The sequence below is a fragment of the Poecilia reticulata genome, chromosome 8 (genome assembly GCF_904066995.2).
Source record: "Poecilia reticulata chromosome 8, P_reticulata-male-v2, whole genome shotgun sequence".
Classification (NCBI taxonomy): domain Eukaryota; kingdom Metazoa; phylum Chordata; class Actinopteri; order Cyprinodontiformes; family Poeciliidae; genus Poecilia; species Poecilia reticulata.
This window is the reverse complement of record NC_088837.1, coordinates 5741602-5755163: the sequence shown is the minus strand read 5'-3', so window position 1 is coordinate 5755163 and position 13562 is coordinate 5741602. Positions and strand designations below refer to the sequence as shown.

The 13562-nt window shown below is 40.5% G+C and overlaps 1 protein-coding gene across 3 annotated transcripts in view; it reads right to left on the bottom strand.

Moving 5' to 3' along the window:
- The window catches only part of ntn1b (netrin 1b), a 62658-nt gene that overhangs the window by 30451 nt on the left and 18645 nt on the right, over window positions 1-13562 (bottom strand). The gene's annotated exons all lie outside the window — the stretch shown is intronic.

The window sequence follows — 13562 nt, the reverse complement described above, 5'->3', positions numbered from 1 at the left end:
CATGTCGCAAATGTTAGCAGAACAGACCGAGGTATCAATCTTAGCGATATTGCTTTTTATAATATAAACTCTGTGATGCTGTGAGAGCTCAGGTGGAACCAGCTGCACACTGTTCTAAAAAAACGAAAACAAACCATCATCCTCCTGCTACTTCCTGTCATGCTCTTTGTAGTTTCTGCCAGTAGTAACATCCGCCTGTTCATCACAGGCGGATGTTACCTGCAGAAAAAAGTTACAGTTTTGTGAAATGCATCTATTTTAAATTGATGTGTTCTAATTAAGCAAATTAATTTCTGGAATTTCAATTTGTTTTGGGAAATGCTCACCCTCGCATTAGACTTTTGGTATACTTGATGCCATCACACTGTCGAATTACAAAGTAAAGAGCAGCATTTTGCAGTTTTCAAGCTACAGCTCCTTCTAGAATCCTTTTATGTCTCGGTTTAGTTTTATGTGTAAGTTGATTGTTTTTTTTCATTCGACTTCGTCACAAAAACATTCTTAAGAAAAGCCCTCCACCCTCCCTCATAATACCTCACATTTCGGTAATCTCTCCATCGGTGCATCGGCCTTACTGGCATTACAAAGAGATGCGGGCGACAGGGACGTCACATATGCTGCGTACTTATCAGCGCGCTGAATCACGTAAAAATGGGCTAACACCTGCCATTGGAGACCAGGGCTGGCAGGTGGTTGGGATTCAGAAACCCTTCCTCTACATTGGGGGCCCTGATACACACACACACGCACACACGTGAACACGCACACCGACCACAGAGGTGTTTGGCAGCTGTCATGGGCTTATCTCTCTCACCTCCCTCCCCAAAGCTGATCCAACATGCTCTTTACCAGCTTTGAAGAACTCGCCCCTCCCGCCTCCTCTCAGTGTTTTCCTGGCTTCTTATCCCAGATGTTATCTCCACTTAAGGGAAGTGTGAGGAAAAACGCAACAGGGATCTTTTAGTGCTTTTTGTGAGTGGAATGCTGAATGAATCCACAGCGGGGACGCCTCAACAAAGAGATATCTACTGGAACGATGCTTCAAAATTCAGAGGACTTAGGTGATTTGCCTACAGCAGATCCCAGTGTCTCTTAGCACTGATAATGGAGGTGGAGTTTTTAACGAGCAGGAAAAAAATGAAGAAATTAATCTCGTCTTGCAAATCAGCACTTTCTCACCACCTACTAAGTAATTAAAAGCAGCATACTTTGTAATTTTAAAATATATATTATTTTTTACTACTGGCAGAAACGACAAAGAAGACAACAGAAAGTGGAAGGAGGATCATGGCGCAGAAACAAACTTATTCACATATGATTTTAATTGTGTTTATTACTTATAATGGGAACACCATAAAAGAAAAATTGCAGGGGAGGGTTTCAACATTAGCGGAATAACAACAAAGTTTTGCGCATATTTTTTAATGGAAACGGAGCCACCATTGATCATTTTGTCGCAATCTAACCCCTGGCTGAGGTCGACTCTGGTTGCTAATGAGGTGCTTTTTCTGAAGCCAGTTGGTTACACTGTATTTTATTATGGAGTTTATGAGTAAAAGGAGCCCAATACATGTCCGTGCTACATTTCTCAGATTTTTATTTGGAAAGGATTTGGAAAATCGTGTACGATTGCCATCTACTCTACATTGTGTTGGCCTGTCACAAAGAATTACAATAAAACCCTTTGAGTACATTGTTAGCACGGAGCATACACTTCATTTGGAACGAAGCAGGATATAAAATGAGGTTTCGTTGAGTTTTGTGAGTCTGTAGCAAAATGTAGCCGTGGAACAGCTGTGTGCTGGGATTGGACATCCACACACGCAATGTGCCTTTTCTGGATGTGAGTCTATTTGCTTTCGAGAGCCTACTTGGAGCTACGCCGCTCCAATCTATTTATGTTCAAGTGCCATTTTATCAGGCATCGTACGGGGAGACACGGTCACCTCACCGCCTGCTGGATTCGAGTGTTCACCGAGTCTGTACGAGAGAACGCAGTTTGGGAATGTTTGCAGATGATGAACCCTGACGAAGATTGTTTATTTCGGGCGCCTTCGAAGGAGACTTAAAGTAGTAGCGATATGGAAGGAAAACATCACTTCTTCCGAAGAATGAGAAGGACTCAATAGCAGCCACTCATGTCGGGATCAGATGACGTTTGAGAAATCAAACAGAGTTCGTGTCTCGTCTCGGTGAGATTGGAGTGACATATTTTAGTTGGTTTATGTGATCAGGACGAACAGAAGAACACATGCAGAAACTGCATTCACTGGGAGCGCGCTCTGAACAAACTGTAATACTTTTAAAGTGCTTGCATAACACTGTATGTGGGTGATACTGTGTTATGAGTTGATCAAAAACCATTAAGTGCCTTTGTACTTGCTATTCAGAGGTTTTTTTAGCACCTTGTTGAAGCACAGATTTTGTATGTATTACAATGATTTTTACAGCTCATATGTAGCTCAAGCATATTCACAGCATTTGAGTCACAACTAATAACTGTTATGTTTTTTATTATGACTTTATTGATGTGATAAACAAACATGTAGTCTAGCCTGACTGCTGCTGTCCAACGCAATTCCGCTCAATTCCCATCTCCCTTCAGTGCCCAGTATGGGATTCCTTCCATCGACTTGGATTCTCTCCCATGAAGTTTCGACCGGGCCAAACAGCAAACAGGAGAAGTTGTGAACGATGATGAGGATTTTCTGCACTGGAATTGTAGTCTGTCTGTAGTTTTAGCAATGGCAGCAAAGGAAGTGAAGGAAGCCATTCAGTCTGTGTTGGCCACGCCTCCAAATGTTGAGTTAACGCTAACAGTCGTGTCGTTGAACTCTGCACTTCTCTCTTTACAGTAGAGGATGGTTGTTTACACCATAGTCAACTTCCGGTAAGCTAATTACGTATGTAAACGTTAGCAACTGGGTAAAATTTTAAACTTCAACAGAGTCCACGCCTCCAGGAAATAATTGTTTATTAATAGCTGAGAGTCCAGAAGCTCTGTACGAAGTGATGTGTAGTACAAAGGACGGTTTTCACAATGCTAGGTTAGAGTTAAAGTGATGATGGATGGAGATAAAAACAGCGAGGAATAAAACCGTTTGAATGCAGTAAAAGACTTCAGACCGTCTATGGCTGTGGCTGATGCAGCTTAGATCAAATATTCGTCTTATGTGACCCAGTCAAAGTTAAAATGCACATCTAATTGCAAATTATTTGCAAGAATTAGCAAGGTTCTTCATCCATCTTAAGCAAGCTTTAACTATTTTTTTTTTAAATTGGTAAAAGCTGCAGTCTCAAGATGTTCAAAGCAAAGACTCCCTCCCTTTTAGGTGCAATTACAGCTGCAAAAACTAATGCATACATAAAATACATTTTGTTTGTGTTTGTAGCTTAAAATGTCTCAGAGGAATAAAGACTTTTGCGAGGTTCAACAACCCAGACTTCCACTATAGGGTAACTTTTCCCTCAATCTGACATTTAACAACTTCACCGCATAACTATAAATCCTGTTGTCAAACTTAAAATCTACCTAAAGTCGGTGATCTAAAATCACTTTCCGTAATTAGATAGATCCCAGGATTCCCAAAATGCTCTAATGTCCAAGAATTTATCATGAAAACATAAGCTACATGTAGCTATAAAGTTACACCCTTCTTTACAAGCTTGGCTTAACATTTTGTTCTTGAACAACCATAAAAATCTAAAAGAAAATATAAAACTGTATTCCTCATAAAAAAAAAATTTATTAATTTTGAGAACTTACAGTTTCTGTACGGATTTTATATCAGTGGCTCTTAACCGTTTTTTCTGAACAGCCTTCTCTTCTACCCCCCGGCTGTCTGCAAGGCCACGGCTCACAAACTTATGAACAAAGGTTAGAACAATAACCCTCTAATTTTATTTATTTATTTTTTATTTTTATTTTGTCGTACCAGAAAATTTCTCTTTGCTTTGGCAATATTTAGTCATTATGATTCAGCTTCAAACAAGGTGAGTTCGTAAGAGATTTTCCTGTGATGAATAGTACAAAAAAACCAGACTTAAAGACTTGTCATTTCACAAACATGCCTGATGCAGTTCTGTGTGTAAGTAGTGCAATTAAATCCTACACTTTGAGAAAAATGTGAATATGTTCTTACTTTATTGCCTTTTTCACAAACTCCAGGTTAGGAGTTTTGCTTTTGTACAGAGAAATCAAACTAAAAGCTCTATAAATAAAAGAGTACCTCCTCCACTGCCATTGTTAAAAGTACATTATTGTGTTAAAATGTCCTATTCAAAGTCCAGATTTAAATCCAGTTGCACTTTTGTCAAAACCAATCTCTGTCCAATTTGACAGACAATTTCAGTCGCTACGGAAACCTGTCACAGTTACAGCTCTCATTGCGATGAAGGCTGCTTCTGCAATGTTTTGCCTTACTGGAAGCAGAGGCACCTCTAATGTTATCTTTTTTTTCTAGTAAAAAAAAAAGAAAGGAAGCCTTTTCTCCAATTATTCCCTGCTATGTTTTTCGGTAACCGGCCAAAAATGTGAAAAAGTTCAAAGGGTGTGAATATTTTTGCACATATGCTAACCATTTTTACAGTCTCTTCGCCATAATGGCCCACCCAGGAGATTGCTGTTTGGCGCAGAAACCCACTGCCCAGGAATCAAAGCTGGATATAATAATCATCAGCTGATAAACTCGCAGCGTTATTAACGGTTTGTCTTCATTTTCCATGTTGTATTTCTCTGTAAACCCGTATCTTAACATCTGCATACAAATGACATAAGAATGCTGAATCACTCTAAATGTACGTTCTTGTTTTGTCGTGCCTCTCAAATTAGAGTGACTAATTGTTATGGCTTTCACAGAAACAGGCAGTTTTGTCGCAAAGCAGTGCGTTTTTTTTTTTTTTCATTATTATTTTCTGGCTTAACGTTAAGAACAAGTTTTCTGATTCTTCGCCCTGAGCTGCCGCCTGACGCGTGAATCCCCCACAGTAAATATTTCAATCGTACATCACTGCAGCAGCTGTGATTTTCATGAGGACAAAGGCAACAAAGGGGTCCGGGTAACAAGTTCTCCAGATGATGATGACTCACTTTACAGGTTTGCGGACTGCTTTTGATGATTCCAGAAGAAAACGTAAACAGTGGAGGAAAAGCAACTGTAGCTGAACAGAGAGATTTCTATCTCTCACATAACTGATAGCATTTGTGCGAGGGCCTCCTGCCCGCCACCTGCGGCGTCACTTAAATATGTAAGCTATGAAAACATCGAGCAAATACACGCTCCGTGTGTATAAAATGTGGTGGGAACAATAACTGTGCTGGGGATTTTCGTAAACTGGAATTCCTGGCGACGTCAATGAAGAAATTTCTTAAAGAGGAAGTCAAAGACATGAAGTCCTCTCCTGTCTTTGAACTGTGTCACTAATGAGCCGATCTCACTAGTGACACAGTGAGATCGGCTCACATTGAGATTTACATTGAGATCAATAGGGCCGAGTTTACAGTGTCCTGCTGCGTTGTGACAGGGTATGTCACTGTTTCATCCCGTTTCATATTAGTCTTTGTATTAGCTGTAGTGGTCAGCTATTCAAAAGACATTTTCTTCTAAATGTCAGTTCATTGTAACCTCAGGTACATTTCCTCTGAATCCAAGATGGCTGACAAACAGCCACATTTGTCAAACACTTGAGGAAGATCCCGTCAGTCCTTCTGTTCTACATGAACCTTAGAGCTAATAAAAATATGATGAAAAGCGCCAACTTGTAATTAATACTTTCATTTGTCTAGTTTTTAAAAAAAGTCTATTGTGAATAAGTAGTAATTGTATAATGCATGAAGTGGACATCATGCATCGTCAAGTATATTTATGGCTTCGGTCAGACAATTGGTTAATCTCTTCTAGGGACTGTTTTTGGTAGAAGAACCACTGCATTTTTGCTACATTATATATGAGAATTATTTACAGATAAACAGTGTTGTGTAGTATGGCTGTATTTATCATTTATCGTGATAAATTTCTTATCACGATTCAAATTTAGATTTATCATTGTCACAATCCATTCCAATTAACGATGCTTACAACTCCCCGAAACTGTTTGTATTGTCAGGATTGGATCCGCTGTTGGTTCAACGAAAGCATCAATGAATAAGGATAAAAGTGAAAACAAAGTTACTGTGCACCGTTTAGTGATGCAAATCAAGTTTCTTCTGTTGTGATGTTCTATGTTCTATTTTATTTACTTCTTTTTTATTATTATTATTACCACTATTTATTTTTTTCTCTCTTTTCATCAATGTATTCTATTGTGTTATCGTGTTGTTCAACACTTTGGTGCAGTCTTCACCTGTTTTTGAAAGTGCTTTATAAATAAATTTGACATTGAGACATTGGTGTCGTAAAGAAGCAGATTACAAATGAGAAAGTTTTTCCAAAGCACTGTTTGTGTTTGTGGGGCTGTGATTGCTTTGACCCACAGTCGTCGTCATGCAGTCACCTAAAACAAAAGATGTAATAAATAGAACTTATCGTCATTTTTAATCATTATCGCAACAGTAGATAAAACTTTAAGCCCTTATCACCCACGCCTTCCTACATGTGGAGCAGCTTGTCAGCACAACACCTCAGCCTCATGCAAACCCAAACCACACTTGTACTAAATTCCTTCTAAAGTCTGACTAGCAGGTTTACATGGTGACTTCAATGTTTTTTCTCAGGACTCTTTCTCATTGTTTTGTCTGACTGCAGGACGCTTGGGCAATAGCCTACAACAATTTTAGTGACTCCACCACTTCTACCCTGCGGTGACTCTCTACATGCATATAATGGCTGTGCATGTGTTCCAAATTACGTCCAATCCAACCATTCCTTCTGCTTTTTTTTTTTTTTGTGTACAGTGCACCGCAATCTACATTTACACACACTTTCTGGGAGACCTCTGAATTAAGAACCTGGCGTAATTGAAAATCTGTAGTAGAAAATCGTTTCAAAAGGTTAAAATCAATAACCCTGTAATTAACAGTGCTGCTGTTGTCACCAAAGTTGTACGATAAGACTCTCTTAGCTGGAAATCAAGATTGCCGTGTTCCGCTGTACACTATTTTGAGAGAGTATATGTTTTCCCCCTGTGATGTGGTAATATCAGGAAGCACCTCCTTAATATTTCTGCAGGAGCCTAAGGCAACATCAATAATCACAGTAATCTGCTGCTTCAGTCTGTGTGGGCCTTGGGATTAAAGGAGCATTCTTAATAATTTAGTGCTGTGTTGTAAATGCATGTCAGGAGAACAAATTTATAGCAAAACTAGAAGCAGGAATGTCTTTTTTAATTCCCCCAGGAAGCGTGTTTGACTGGCTGTTCTCTTAAGTTATCATATACATTTTTCCACGTTTGGTGTCACAGAGAGCATCAAGTGCTGCATCAGCAACTTGTTTAAGAAGCTATTTAATAGGACTATTGAGATATATCAGTGTTTCATTCAGACTGAGATATGGGATGCCCTTTGTAAAGTAAGAGTAGCGTCAAAATAAGAGAAAGTAATGAGGATTCATTTTTCAAAGTAAAAATTTCACCAGGTTACTCATTTATAAATTATACAGTTTCAAAGTAAACTTTAGTTAGCTAGCTAAATATTTAGCTAGCTAATTAAGAAGAGGCATTTTACAAGTTAATACTTAGCTAGCTAAATATTTAGCTAAATTTATAAATGAATGACCCAGGACACGCTGGAGGGATTACGTCTCTCGGCTGGCCTGGGAACGCCTTGGGATTCCCCCGGAGGAGCTGGAAGAAGTGGCTGGGGAGAGGGAAGTCTGGGCCTCCCTTCTGAAGCTGCTGCCCCCGCGACCCGACCCCGGATAAGCGGAAGAAAATGGATGGATGGATGGAATATGATTTTGAAAAATGAAACCCCTTTTCTTTCCTCTTATGACAGGCTAATTGACACCAAAAATTTTTTTTGTTAATTTTTGACTGTGTAACTTTGCAACATGCACCCCAAAGTAAGAGGGAGTGGGACTTTTAGTAGATACCAGAAAGGTTAAATGGAGCACAGCAAAGTTGCTCTGTTTTAATGTTTTGACCTCTAGTAGAACAGGGATTACAAATGTTGAGAGCTTTTTGAAAAGCTCAGATTTAAAGCAGGTTTAAAGCATTCTATATTTTCAAAGGGGACATTGTTATAATGTCCCCTGAGAGACATCTCAAATTCACAAAATTGTTATAGAAAGTTAAAAAGTTTACCAAAAACAGATATCTGAAATTAGTAACAATATTCTAGTCGGTACATCTCTAGCTGGATATATATTATGATGTTACTCGTGAGGACTCAGCATTTTATTTCAAGTCCGGTCGAGACCACAACTGTAGAAATAATACCAGATTACCAGCATATTGCCCAGTTTATGTGTTTACTTACCGATTCAAATCCAAGCAATAACGCTACTTAGTAATTACGTGTTTCTGTTACCGCTGTCACGCATCGCCTTCCCCGTTTCACTTGCACGCCGCGCTCCAAGACATGCGCAGTAGTTTTCTCTGAGCAGCAGAAAATGTATGTCTAATCGTCAGTTATAGAAACATGTAAATTCAGCAGCGCTTCGCTTTCACAGACGGTGGGAACAATGTCCAACTTTTATCGTCACTTAGAAAAGAAGCTCAAAGAAAGGTAAGCTATGTTGACGCGATGTTAGCAAAGCTAGCTTTACAGGGACAAATTGTGTTTAATATGAAAACAAGTTGTCACTCATTGCTCGAATTATTGTGCGGAGGTGTTGACTGACCTGTTGCATATATGGAACAACGCTGTGACCAAAAGTCTCCTATATAGTGACCAGGCATTCACAAATGATCTGATACTTCTTAACGGCTCTTTACTAAGAATGATAGGAGTGGAGACTCACTGAGAGCTGTTCTTTGTTTTTGTGATGCTCTTTGTACACTGCAGTAGCTATTATTATTTGTATTTAAATATCATTGAAAATATTACTAAAATCGTATGAGTGCGATACTGTATGTTGCCACTTTTTGTGAGCTGGATATTTTATTATCCCTGTGGTATAAACTGATCCAATAAGCTTTAGCCATTTGTGGTGCTAAAAGCCAGAAGGTAACCCTGAACCTGGTTTGTATCATGCTGAACATTTGGATTATCAGCAGCTTACTTAAAAGAAGAGGCCTTTTTTTTACGCTGAGGTCCATTAAGAAGAGACATTTCACAGGTAAACAATCCAGGTGTAAAGTGTCATGGTGATGTCATCGCTATTTCCTGTTGACAAAGGCTCCAAAAACAACCTCTGATTTCAGACTTTCCAGGACCTTCTTGTGGTGAAATAATCAAACTTTTGCTACATTTTCCATTTACGAGTTGATGTTAGTACAATTGTCCTGCTGTGAGGTCTAATAAAGACGTCTTCAAGCCGGCAACCCTCCTAGTCTAATTGCATGCTGCTCACATGTTGATTATTAGATATAAAATGGGTGCCATGCCTCTCAGTCATGACAGTTTGCCTCTGGTCTGTCTGCAAACAGCCTCCCCACTGTGTGCGAATTAGTCTCGTCGCAAACTTGCAGGCTGAGTCCCGCCGTGCAGAGGGGGCTAATGTCATGGTGGTGGTGGTGGGGGGGTGGAGTTCCCTTTCTTTATGAGCGCTGCTCTGTGATCTCTGATGGGGATCAATTAGTTGAGCAATCAGCCCGCCCTGAGCTTTTGTGTGAGCAACTGCTTGTAAACAGTTTGGTTGCCTGGAGAACAGGGAATGCACTGGCTGAACATAAACAGCCACCCAAGTCAGGATTGGCTGAGGTAGCTCTCTGGGCTCTTTCTCAGCCCCATGGATGTCATTAGGTAATGCGAAGTGACATCAGCCCATGCGCGGGGCAATTAGCAAAAGATTAGCTTTGCAATCATCGGTGTGGGTTAAGTTGTTAGAGGGATTTCTGACAGGAACAGCAGTTTTCATTACCAGGCTTTAAAGTAGATCTCCAATCACTCCACCGGTTGAGCAGGCAAATAAATCTTGTTGGCTCTGACGATTGTACTTTATACGTGATAGTTTCCGTCAAAAAAAATAAAAATACCCCCTTGTCTACATTGTCTGAGTCCAATCTGCTCTGAATTATGACTTGTTCTACTTGCAGAAACGAAAGCCCTGACGATTTCTAGAGGCTAGAGCTTGTAATTGTGCAATCTGTAATGACTGGAGCTATTCACTTTCCTCTCTAAGCAGCCACTGATAGACGCTGCCAAAGATAACACGCCTTCTTTTATGAATAATAATGCATAGTGGCCAGCATATCAGCCCATTTATCCTGTTGTTTAAGGCCAGGGGAGTGGGCGTATACTCCTCGTCCAGTTGCTGGAATGGACGCAACAAGCTCCCCTGAGATCTTTGCTGCATGTCAGCCATGTTCTACCACACATTTGTCTTATTTTGATACAATACAGTAATTCATTAAAGCTGCTGTGTATAGCAGAAAGAGACTCAGCATTTACAGTAACTTGAAGAAGTCTAAACCATCCTCAAAATGTTACTTTTTTAAGTCAATCCACAAACTTGGATGTATTTGTATTGTGATTTTAATGCATGTGCCAAAAACTGTCTCTAGCAGCTCTACATATCTAGAAATTGAAACCTAAAACAACCCAACAGAATAGCTGAAGAACATATTTTTCAAATTCTGACAAAAATTCTCAGATGGATTAAGGTCTTCATTCTGACTGGGCCATTCTCTGACACCACTAAATAAAGTCCAAGCAACTGGAATCTGTAAAAAATGAACTGATTCACAAACAGAGTCAAGCCATGTTTAACTTAGTTGTGGTTTTAATATAGCTGCTCTGTTTGTCAAAGAACATTAGTAAGCTGTCTGGGCAAGCAGACTATTAATCAGAGCAGCAGCCAAGAGGCCAATGGTCACTCTAGAAGACAAGCTTGATAAGCTAGAAATAAAGCATTCCGAGGACTTTTTAAGAGTCTGTAAAACACAACACTGGGTGGGGATCATCTCTGGCATGACATGAAAACTGGCATTATCAAGCGCTCACTATCCAATCTTGACACTTGAAAGAAGAAGGATGAAAAGTTGCTCTCTGGGCAAAAATGTTGGAGACATGCCCCCAAAAGACTTCTAGCTGCAACTCCTGTGAGACATCATCTCAATAAAGTATTGACTCAGGAGGCTGAAAACGAATCATGAATTCCCATCACAGACCATCAACTGTAACATCTGCTAACTTCTTCTTTCTTGCCATCTTTCCTGGACGACGAGGTTTTGTCCCCGTCTCCAGCCAGCTTTTTGAAGGACTATCCCTCGCAAAACTGCAGGACCTGACAACATCACTGATTGTGTGCTTAAGGACTGTGCCCCCCATTATCATGAAGTGCTTTGTCCCGTCATCTAGTACATCAAATCTGCCCTCCCTTGTTCGACTGACCCATACCAGTTTGCATACCAGGCAAATAGGCCTAGTCAAGACGGGATCTCCACTGCCCAACATTTAGCCTTCACTCACCTAAACACTAAACACTCCTACTTGAGGATGAATTTATTGGACTTTAGTTCAACTTTTAACACTAAACTGAACAGTTGAGGAATGAAAACCTCTCTGTGCAACTAGTTGCTCGACTTCTTGGCCAGGAGACCACGGTCAAGAAGTCCGAGGCATTCTGAACACGGCGGTGCATCAAAGATGCCTTCTGAGCCCCTACTTTTACTTGCACACCAACATACAACAGCAACCTCTGACATCAGATGAAATAACGAGTCAAACTACAGGTTTGTGGTGAGTCAACTGGCCGTGCGGTGCACAGACCACAATCACAATAATCTTTCAAGATTTCCTGGGCCAGAAAAGATCATCAATGCCACTTCCTTCACAGACTGAGAAGAGCCAGAGCACCAGTCCTTATCATGACCCAAAATCCTGACTAAAATACATTGAAGATCCTTCTTCTAAAAGTCTAAAAAAAATGCCCAAAAAGTTCAAGGTGCGCAAAAAAGGATGTTGTTACTATTTTAGTAGTAAAAACTAGTACTTTTTTCTATGTTTCCACTTTTTGTTTGATGACTTGTGCGTTTTCTCTTGAGAACTGAAATGCTTTCACATTAAAGGTGTGGAACCAGGTTTCCTTCCTCCCCTAAAGCTTAATCAAGTGTTAGCGAGAGTCTATGAAAAGGGATTGTTAGCAGGCACATGCTGGTGTTCCCTGAGTGTGCTGAAAAGGAAGCTTTTAACCAATACAGGCAATTTGTCCAAACTTTGTGTGTGTCCACATCATTTACCCATTCATTAATAAAATGTTTATTGCCCTGTGTTTCTACTAGAACTGATCTGAAAAGGGTATTTCTATCTTCTCTTTGCTTAATAAATGAGAGTAGAAATATGTCAGTGATTTAATCATCAATATCTTCAAAATAAGAAGCTCACATCCATTTCCTCTGTAGTTGGTACTATTACCTTTGAACCTTATGACAAGGGTCAATCGTTTTTGGGTTTCCTACTAATTCAAGAGCTGTATCTTCTGGTCTGACGTCTTTAGGTGTTGCTTCAGTATTTCCACATGATGTTCTTTCCTCACAGTATGAGGTGCACCAGTCCCTCCTGCAGCAAAACAGCCCCACAACCTGTTGCCACTAAACCCGTAGTTCACAGATGGGACGGTGTTCCCAGTCTAACAAGTGTCCCTCTTTCTCCTTCAAATGTAACTTGCCCAAACAGTTCCACCTTAGTTTCATCAAATCACAGAACATGTATCCAAAAATGAAGGTCTTTGTCCCTCTCGTGTCATTGTTTGGAGTAATTAATTCCCCTTCACTGACTGGCCTTTCAGCCCATGTGGAGAGACATTGTGGATAATGACACTGTTTTACTTCCTTCAGCTAGCATCAAGGCATTTTACCTTTTATTCTGGGACTGAAACCTGTCTCAAAACTTCCAAGCACATCCAGGTTGAGGCAGCGGGTAAAAGTCCAAATCCCCCTCCCGCAGAAAGGAGGTTGTTTTAACACTTTGGCACGCGGCAGCTCCCCGGTGTTCACCTCAGCAAAGGGAGTGAGGGAGGGTGAAGCAGGAAGCCACCAGGCTGTAAATCCCGAAGCAAAGGTGACGCTCCGTCTTAGCCGCGGCATGTTTATTGTGGTTTTCTCCCTTTTTCTCCGAAGGCCTATTTGGAACTGTCCACATTCCCAGCTCAAAAATGATCTCTCCCCTGTGCTTTGAACTGCAACAACATTTTTAACCTTTTACCCCAGGTCTTCACAGAAGGCATTGGAGTTGCGCCGTTTTTGATTTAATAACTGGTGTTTTAATCAAGTCAGATCGTGATATGAAGGAAGTCTGTGCAGGGCCTCGCTTCAACACCTGTAGTCGCAGCATTTTCTGCAGAAAGGCAGCACCGGTGGATAATTTTTGCTTTCTTTAAGCAAAGGAAACTACTTTTTACAGCTTATGACTAAAGCAATCATCATGTCCTCCACACCAAGCTTCCTCTGGTTGCTAGATGGCTTCCAGGACGCGGCGCTGAGTTGAAGAGGAAAAGGCTGGGTTCTTCCTGGAGCACTCAAGA